The sequence below is a fragment of the Nicotiana tabacum genome, chromosome 24 (assembly GCF_000715075.1).
Source record: "Nicotiana tabacum cultivar K326 chromosome 24, ASM71507v2, whole genome shotgun sequence".
Taxonomy (NCBI): Eukaryota; Viridiplantae; Streptophyta; class Magnoliopsida; order Solanales; family Solanaceae; genus Nicotiana; species Nicotiana tabacum.
This window is the reverse complement of record NC_134103.1, coordinates 105,020,637-105,030,364: the sequence shown is the minus strand read 5'-3', so window position 1 is coordinate 105,030,364 and position 9,728 is coordinate 105,020,637. Positions and strand designations below refer to the sequence as shown.

At 31.3% G+C, this 9,728-nt stretch overlaps 2 non-coding genes across 2 annotated transcripts; both read right to left on the bottom strand.

Moving 5' to 3' along the window:
* Positions 1–5,431: 5,431 nt before the first annotated feature.
* On the bottom strand, positions 5,432–5,646 carry LOC142178732 (small nucleolar RNA U3). The gene has a single exon (XR_012706995.1). It is a non-coding gene; the product is annotated as a small nucleolar RNA U3 (small nucleolar RNA).
* A 3,073-nt stretch (positions 5,647–8,719) lies between these two features.
* On the bottom strand, positions 8,720–8,935 carry LOC142178729 (small nucleolar RNA U3). Its single transcript, XR_012706992.1, has one exon. It is a non-coding gene; the product is annotated as a small nucleolar RNA U3 (small nucleolar RNA).
* Between the last annotated feature and the right edge of the window lie 793 nt (positions 8,936–9,728).

The window sequence follows — 9,728 nt, the reverse complement described above, 5'->3', positions numbered from 1 at the left end:
GAGTGCTGTAAATTGCCGATGTGGGATGGAAAGAGTGTCTTTTTTACAGAATTTCATTTTCTACTATTTCGAAATGAAAGCAGACCGCTTGGTGTTAACAATTTCTATAGGGTTATGGAATATTGGAAGATTTGAGAAATTCAACAAGACGAGAAAGAGACAAAAGTAGGTTTTGAGAAGATTGAGAAATCTTGCCGGTTCTCGTTGTACCTCTTCTCTCTCCAAATCAACCAGAACTATAACACATTTGTAATTTTTTCAACACATGAAAAAAGAAGAAAAATTATACACGTAGACTCTGCTAATAAGGAAATTAGATATGCAGTAACAGTTTAAAGCAAAAAGAAATCTCTTCAAGTTTAAGGTACATCTTTCCCATTTTTCTAATGTCTTCTATGGCATTACTAACATTTTCTGATTTATTGAGATAGAGAAATTTACTGTGACATTCAAAAGCTAAAAAATTTAAATGGAACGATTTACATATATATATATATATATATATATATATATATATATATATATGTAAATTTTTATTGTTATCGGAATGTTGTAATTTTTAATATAAAAATCTGATTTAAAGCTTGCTAGATTAGAGGTACATACAACTTTTAACACTTGCATTCTTTTGAGGAATTACATGTGCTACTTTATTTGATCGGAATGTTGTAATTTTTAATATAAAAATCTGATTTAAAGCTTGCTAGATTAGAGGTACATACAACTTTTAACACTTGCATTCTTTTGAGGAATTACATGTGCTACTTTATTTGAGTTTGTTAAAGGTGAAAAATGCCTGCAGTTATTGTTGTTGTTATTTTTGAAATTCCACCATATACACAAACTGCATTAATTTGTCCTTTATTTTCTACCTTTCACTCATATGCTTATTTGTTTGGAATACACATGTTTTGGAAAAGAAAGATTACTGCAATCAAAAGGTAGGACACAACACTTCTGCCGAGGGAACTATGAATGATCATGCACTTCCCAACAAGATGATTTCTTAGAGCACTTGTAGGCTTGTAATTTCTTAGAGAGCTTATACATCTTCTAATTCTATCTAGAACATATATAAGAGTGAAGTTGAGCTTATATTATTAGAAGGACATGTCCTTGATCAAGGAATGGTTTTCATTAGAAAAAGCAAAGGTAGATCTGCTAATGTTTAATATCGGTGTGATGAAATTAGCTTGTTTCTGTAGAAATGGATCGGACGGAACTCCTAAGTCATGAAAGTCTATTTCATCTTAGTGAAAGTCTTAATACTACTCAAAATTACCCTTCTATTATATGTAGTAGTTCCTAATTTGTCCGTACAAAAGGTTTTCATTGGCAAACATATGGAGTAACTATAAAAAATTAAATTTTATCATACGGTTCCTTCTTTGCTAGTAGGACCGTCACCCTATTGTGCTAATAGTTTTGAAAGGAAGTAGCTTACTGATAATAATTTGTTTTGATTTTTAAGTTCAAGTTGAATCATTTTGAAAATTAATAACATGTAGATTATTAGTCTCTTGCCTTGTCGATAAAGTGTGTATAGGTAATCATGAAGGCTTATGACTTATATCTCGTTTGTGCTTTTCTCAAAAGTATTTTTGTTAAAAAATAAATTGTGGTTGATTATTTAATTTGAAAAGCACTTCTGAGCAGCAACTAGTGTTTGATCGAGCTTTTAAAAATTATTTCTAAGTATAGTTTTTCTCAAAAGTGCTTTTCAAAAAGTATTTTTGGAGAAACTACTTTTTTCATCTTCTCTAAAACTGCTTCTACTTTTTCTCAAAAACACTTTTTTTTCTTCCAAAAGTTTGGCCAAACACTTCAACTTTAAAAAAAAAAAAAAAAATTGAGAAAAAAAAAAAGTGTCTCTAAGATTGGAGAGGGGTGTTAGACTAGTGGTCTCCATCGCATTTTAGAGGGGTGTCCGATTAAGAAGCCCCAAGCAGTGGAGCGTCATAATTTATGATTTATCGGCCCAATGAGTAACATTATTGTTAAAAGAAATTGCAAAAAATATGATACTTTTTGGGGTGATCTGTAACTTTTGAATTCCACTAAAATTCATCACCTGTAAATGATTTTTGGGACACTTTAAATTATAGATGACAAAATACTAAGAAACTATAATTTAGTTGAAAAATGTCTAGTTTGCTAAAAGCTTAACCAAAATTACTCATGTAAAAGAGTAATAGAATACTAGAAGAGAACTATTCTAAGCTTCTGTTTGGATAAGTTCTTCTTTTTTTTTTGTACTTCTTTTCAAAATATTTTAAAAATATTGTTTAGTTGTAAAATATTACCAGTTCTGGGCAATTTTTGAAGATAATTTTTTCAAGTTTCAAAAAGTGGTTAAGACTAGTTTTTCAATTTTTTGTATTTTTCTACTCGTAAAACTTCAATTTCTTTTCAAGTAAAATGCATGTTCAAACATAATTTCAACTTTCAAAAACTATTTCTCATCTCATCTTTAAAAACTTTTTTTTCAAGTTTCAACCAAATCTATATTCAAATGCTAGTTAAAACTTTGATGTAGTAAAATCTAAGCAAAGTCCAAACCCATTATTTTATATTAACCTCAACTATAATTTGAGAAAATAAATGTGGATTTGTATATATCATAAAGATATGTTCAAGTTCATTGAAAGTTTTAAGGGAAAAATCTGGTAAAACACTTTGAAAATGAAAAGAGAACATCAAAGTATCACGTGAAATGAATGGGATTCCAGGTTTGAGCCCCGAGAATAGAAGAATTCCAAATATTACAATATTAACAACAATAATAACCCAGTAATATCCTATAGGTAAGGGGTCTGGGAAGGGTAGTGTGTACGTAAATCTTATCCGTGCCCCGATGGAGTAGAGAGGCTCGACTCAATAAAACGAAAAAGATGAAAAGGACAATATATTAGTTCCATCAATAGAAAAAAGACCATAGAAATACTAACATAATTATAAGAACTATAAAATAGTTGAAACGTAATAACAATAACTAGTAAATAAGGCTTGGTGCTATGAAAAACAGGAAAATAATATGAATACAATATTAACCACTAGCGATCTAAGACAAAGTCTATCAGACTAGCCTCACACCCGGAACGAAGTAGAAAAATGCTCGACTACCTCCTAACATACAACCCTAATGCTCGATCTCCACATCATCCTATCAAGGACCATGTTCTCGGAAATCTGAAGCCACATCATGTCCTGCCTGATCACATCTCTCCAATACTTCTGAGGTCGCCCTCTACCTCTTCTCGTACCCGCCAAAGCCAACCATCCACGCCTTCTTACCGGGGTATCAGGGCTTTTCCTCCGCACATGTCCAAACCATCTGAGCCTCGCTTCCCGCATCTTATCATTTGTAGGAGCCACGCCCACCTTCCAAATATTAGATGATTAAAAATATTGAAAAGAGATTTAAAATTCCAAATTTTATATGCTCGTATAGAGTAATTTTCACCTTTTTAAAGAAAAAAAATACTTTTTGTGAGAATTGGTTTGTGTTTGGCTAATTAATTTGAAAAGCACTTTTGAGCAGTAATTAGTGTTTGTCCAAGCCTTTGAAAACTGCTTATAAGTGTATTTTTCTCAAAAGTGCTTTTCAAAAAAGTGCTTGGGGGGAGAAGCTACATTTTTCTGCTTCTCAAAATCAGATTCTTATTACGCCCAGCTATGCTTTATAAAAAGGACTAAGCGGTCGCTGCAAAAATAATCCGGTTCAAGAGTTTAGAATCGAATCCCACAGGGAACTAACCTATTTGCTACAACCTTTAGTATCGCTAATGATAAGCTCAGATAATTTTTAGAGTTTGAGATTTTATTTGATAATTACCAGAAATTATTTAACTAAGAAAAAAAAGACAATAAAGCTATCAATAAGCAAGAATGAAGTTGAATTCAAGGGTAAAAGAATCTAGGGTTATTGATTTCCCCAATTGTCGGATTAATTCCTGACACGTTAACTATAATCTCGCTGTAACACTCTATAAAGATGATGAGTTCTTGCTTACCGTACTTATCTCTCGATCAATTACGATAATTTACTAGAAGCATTCACTCGAACTACTCTAGTTGACAATTTGTACAACTCATAAATATCACACCAAAGTTTCGTTATCTCTAATCCTGCTTTTAAATTCAAGTAATTAATCTCTTAACTTACTCAAAAGTGGCATTGTTTAACAATAAACTAATCAAGTGTTCTTTCTCAAGCAATACTAGACAACTAGACACGATTAATTAAGGGCCCTTTCAATTAATCACAAGGAACACATAGTTGAACAATTATAAAGTAAAAACAGCTCAATTATATCAAAACGTAATCAAGACTTCATCCAACAATTAGCTCCATCAACCCTAGATGACGGGTTTAGCTACTCAAACTACTATGCAAGATTACAATATAAAAAGTCATAACCAGCAATGGAATTAAGAAGAAGAAGATAAAAAACTCGTAGGAGAATTCTCTGTCTTGCTCCTTTTGTGTTCTTGCCTCCAAAGTTCTTCTAAAAACAGAGCTACCCTCTTTTTGGGTGAGCTAGGCATCATATAGGTCAAGGTTATTCGTCTCTCAAATTACAAAACTGACCTTGGACGATTTTTCTCGGAAGCACATGCGCGGCCGCGCATCAACCGCGCACTTCGGCCAGTTTCTGCCTGACATGTGCTGCCCAGTGCGCGGCCGTGCATCGACCGCGCACCTAGAGGATTTTCTGCAGCATTTTTTTCTTTCTTCTTTTTAAGCGCACTAACTTCCAATTGGCCTTCAATGCTCCATATTAGTTCTGAAACACTCTTTAACGTCCCCATAGCCCGGAATTGCTCCTGCAAAGCATAAAGTTCTTAATTAGAGCAATTTGTTATCATTTAACATTCAAATATCAATAAAGTGCAGCTAAGTTAGAGTGCAAATAGTAGCGAAACTACATAATTATAGCCTACTATCATCATCTTCTCCTCAAAAGCACTTTTTTTGCTTCTAAAAGCTTGGCCAAACACCTTAATTTTTGGCTAAAAGCACTTCTGGCAACAAAACAAAATACTTTTGGCCCAAAAAGAAGCTTGGCCAAAAAGCTAATAGATTGCTTAGCTTATTCGGAGCCTTGTTGTCCCAAAAAGATGCCATAGAAGTAGTCATCTATGGTGTAATTTGCAGGAGAGCTCAACCTCATCTTCAAGTAACAGAAATGCAGAAAATCAAGGGCAAAAAAAGATGTGAAGAGTCTATCAGACAACCATTAGACCATCCCAACACCCAAAAAATAATCTTAGCCAAACAGGCTAGTATATTGCTTAGATTATTCGGAGTCTTGTTATCCCGAAAAAATGCCATAGAAGCAGTCGTCTATGGTGTAATTTGCAGGAGAGCTCAAGCTCATCTTCAAGTAACAGAAATGGAGAAAATCAAGAGGAAAAAAAAGATGTGAAGAGTCTGTGAGACAGTCATTAGACCATCCCAACACCCATTGTTAGGAGCTGAGAACGATCATATATGGCACCATAACCCGAGGGCTGTGGGAGCTGTTAATCACGCTCTGGTCCAATGGCCATGTCTCATCAACCAGACTTGGTTTCCTGTCTCCTTAGAACTCAATGATACAGTGGTACGAGCCTATAGAAAAGATCTTGTTCAAGTAAGGTCGTGAACATCATCTTCGTCATTCATGTTTATAAATGCCTTCTTTCTGCTGTATATTGCCGATGTGGGACGGTAAGTGTGTCGTTCCTAGTAAAGCATGTGGAATTGAGTCTATACTTTGTACAAAAGCTTTATTTTAAACAAAAATATTCAAAAAATTCATACAAAATTAAAAAAAAAAAGAAATTTAATGCTCGAGTGTTCTATGCGTGTACATCTTACCTTTTAGTTTAAAGAACTAGACTTATGTTGATAGATTTATCTTCTCTTTTGAGTATTTATTAGTTGGATAACAAAAAGGAAATCAGGATGGTAAGATCAAAAGTCAAAGTTTAAGAAAATATGATAGGAGTAAAATATTTTGAATATCCCAAAAAAGACTAGAAATATGCAAAAAAAACAATTCCATGGCTACTAAGTGGTACTTTATATGGTATTAATCTTATAAATTTCACACACAAAGTATATACTTTATATTTTCTATATTAATTTAAATTGTATAGTTAATATTTGTACAGATAATTAGTCGGACACCTATGCTCTCAAAAGTTCTCTCGTTAAACGTAAATTTCTTCTCCTTATGCAAATTTTAAGAATTTTGTTTCCTATAAAGTAGTAGTAGTAGTATGAAATTTCATAATCAATAATTGAAGCTAAAATCATCTAACTTTAGTATAAATTACCTACAGAATATAATGAGTAATTTGACTATGATATAAAGCATAAATTAATCAAATAAATCTTATAATAAATATTTTATATGATTTCCTTAATGAGCATAAAAAAAATTAAAAAGATATTTATTTTAGATATGAGGTAATATTAAATGTGAACCTAATTGTAGTTGCATTAGATAACTTGACACAAAAGAAGATTGTTATTGCTTATAATTTAAATGAAAATTTTATAACTCCTGCTAATTCGCACAGCATGATCATCAAACAAGTTCCTTTTAAATTTTAATTTTCAAGTAATAGTTGGGACCAATAAAATTATAATTTTTTAATGACTTTAGGTATTTTAAGAATAACTTTAGTATCCTTTGGATATAACTCGATCTAACTCTACCATACGACACTAATATTTAGGTAATAGTATTATTGGGCCAATGCACAACATCGGCTACCTCTTACTATATCATAAAGATATGTTCAAGTTTTTTGAAAGTCTTAAGGGAAAAATCTAGCAAACACTTTGAAACATCAAAGTATGACATGAAATGAATGGTATTCTAGGTTTGAGCTCTACTAATAGAGAAATTCCGGATATTAAACGGTTAAAAATATTGAAAAGGAGATTGAGAAATTTAAAAATTTAAAATTTAATATTTTCATATTGAGTAATTTTTACCATTTTAAAGAAATAAATACTTTTGGTAAAGCCTCTTCGTCCCAATCAGAATTTATACTATATTAAAAGCACGAAGGCCCTTAGCGAAATATCGTTCGCCTTTTTTACCCTTTAAAAATATATTTTATATTGGACAAAATAGTAATTTGCTTATCTTCCTAATATTTAGGACTTCTAAATCAACTAAAATTTTATTTATTATATCTTTCCTTATACATATATATTGAATAACTCACCAGGTGCGAAAATATTGTAAGGAAAGGATTCAGTGGCAATAAAGACAAACGAATAGTACAATTAAAGTGAGTGTTCAAGCTAAGTAATTTTTGCCAAACAAATTAAAATACTCTTAGTGGAAAGGAAAATTGATAACGTAGATTTATGGAAATAATCCGCCTATTCTATTTCTTTTTTTCCTAAATATTAGAAAAAGTATAGTTATAGTTGTGTCATAATTAAATTAAATAATTTATATAAGGTAAAATTTTAATTAATTTTAAAGTTTTTTTCCACAGAATTCAAATAAGGAAAGATATAATAATTAAAATTTTAGTTAATTTAGAAGTCCTAAATATTAGGAAGATAAACAAATTACTATTTTGTCAAATATAAAATATATTTTTAAAAGGTAAAAAAGGCGAATGATATTATATAAATATTATACAATTGATAAAGAGAATAATATAGTGTTCGAGTAGGAAAATAGTTCGAAAATAATTCGCATCTTCATACTATCTTAAAAGCATGAAATCTCAACAAATAATTAAGTATTTGAATTTATAAATTAGCAAAAAAAAACATCAATTCAATAATTTTCAAAATCATTATGTAAGTAAAATTATTTGTCAAGTTGATAAAACTTTTAAGGTACATATTTTTATTTTCACTAGAAAAGCATCGGCCATGAATGAAATAAGAAAATAGAGCAAAATCCATTATAATATAGTATTCAAAATTAAATTGCTAAACATGCTAAGTTGAAGCATTAAGGATGTAACCTAAGACAAAAGGTATTCAAAATAAGTGTGTTATCATTTTTCTTTCTTTTATATTCATTCCAATAAATGATAATTTCCTATAATTTTTAATATAGTATTATATATTTTTGTAATTCAATATTAGTTACTTAAAACTTTTATTGTTATTTATTAACATTTTTCTATGAGGAGTTCTACCTCATCACTCGCAAATTTCTAAAATACCAAAAGATTCAAATTCTTTAATTTATTTTGTTATCTTTGAATAATTGTGGTAAAAATATTTTTTGTGTTATTTGCTTATAGTGTTTGGTAACAAAGATAACAATAATTTTTATAAGATATTTCACGCCTCATAAATCATAATAAGGGCATATAAAAACTTATGTGGAGTAGGATTTCTTTATTTTATTGAGCTAGCTTAGTGAGATTAAAATTCGTTATTTTAGGAACTTACATTTCTTTCTTTAGTATTTGTTCAATAACGAAAAATACATTATTTATGTAAATTTTAAAATTTATATATTCATTGATACGTGCAGCACGCGCGTAAAAGCACCTACTAAGACTAGTCTAAAACCAATATACAATTGCTTAGCTTATAGGGAAAGGGTTGTTGTCTCGAAAAGTTATTCTAGTGAATATGAATGGTGAATTTTAGCAGTCATCTATGGTGAAATTTGCAGGAGGGATTCAGCTCAACTTCAAGTGACAGAAATGGAGAACATCAAGAGCAAAAAAAAGAAATTGGAGTCTGTCAGACAGACATTAGACCATCCCAACACCCATGGTTAGGGGGCTGAGAACGATCATCTACGGCACCATAACCCGAGGGCCGTGGGAGCTGTTAATCACGCTCTGGTCCAATGGCCATGTCTCATCAACCAGACTTGGTTTCCTGTCTCCTTAGAACTCAAGGATACAGTGGTACGAGCCTATAGAACAGATCCTGTTCAAGTAAGGTCGTGAACTTCATCTTCGTCATCTGTGCTTGTAAATGCCTTTTCTGTGCTTTATATTGCCGATGAGGGACAGAGAGAGTGTCGTTCTGCAGTGCAAGAAGTGGAATTGAGTCAGCTTTCATATGCGAAGATTAACAGGTTTGCTTTTACAACTATCATGAAATGAAAGCAGGCCGTTTGATGTTAACAATTTGTATAGGGTTATGGAACATTGGAAGATTTCAGAAATTCCACAAGACGGGAAATTGACGAAAGTAGGTGTTAAATGGGTTTGTTTGATGATTTTGCTTTTTTATTTTATTTTATTTTAAGCTGGAAGTTTGCTATGACGAAGATCAGAAACCTAGCCAGTTGTTGTCCTTTTGATCTCTCCAATCAACTAGAACTATAAAACATTTGTAATTTTTTCTATGCCAGGACTATTTGAGGCCAAATAAGAAGGAAAAAAGTAAAAGGAGAAAAAATTATAAATGTAGAATCTGCTGCTAAAGAATTTGTATTTCCAGTTACCGTTTTAAAAAAATCAGAATCTCTTCTTGAAAGAAAGGTACATGTCTACCTACTTTTTAATACTTGTACTCACTGTAGTATCTTTCACAGTGACGAGAAATTCATTGTGATATTTAGAAGCTAAATTTTCAAATAGAATGTTTTATATATATTGCAAGTTCTGTGTGTTTCGGGAATCTTGATTAATAAAATAAATGATGAGAAAAAAGAAGCTCTGGTTACAAAATCCACAGCAGAAACACTCTTTAACGTCCCCATAGCTCGGAATTGCTCCTGCAAAGCATAAAG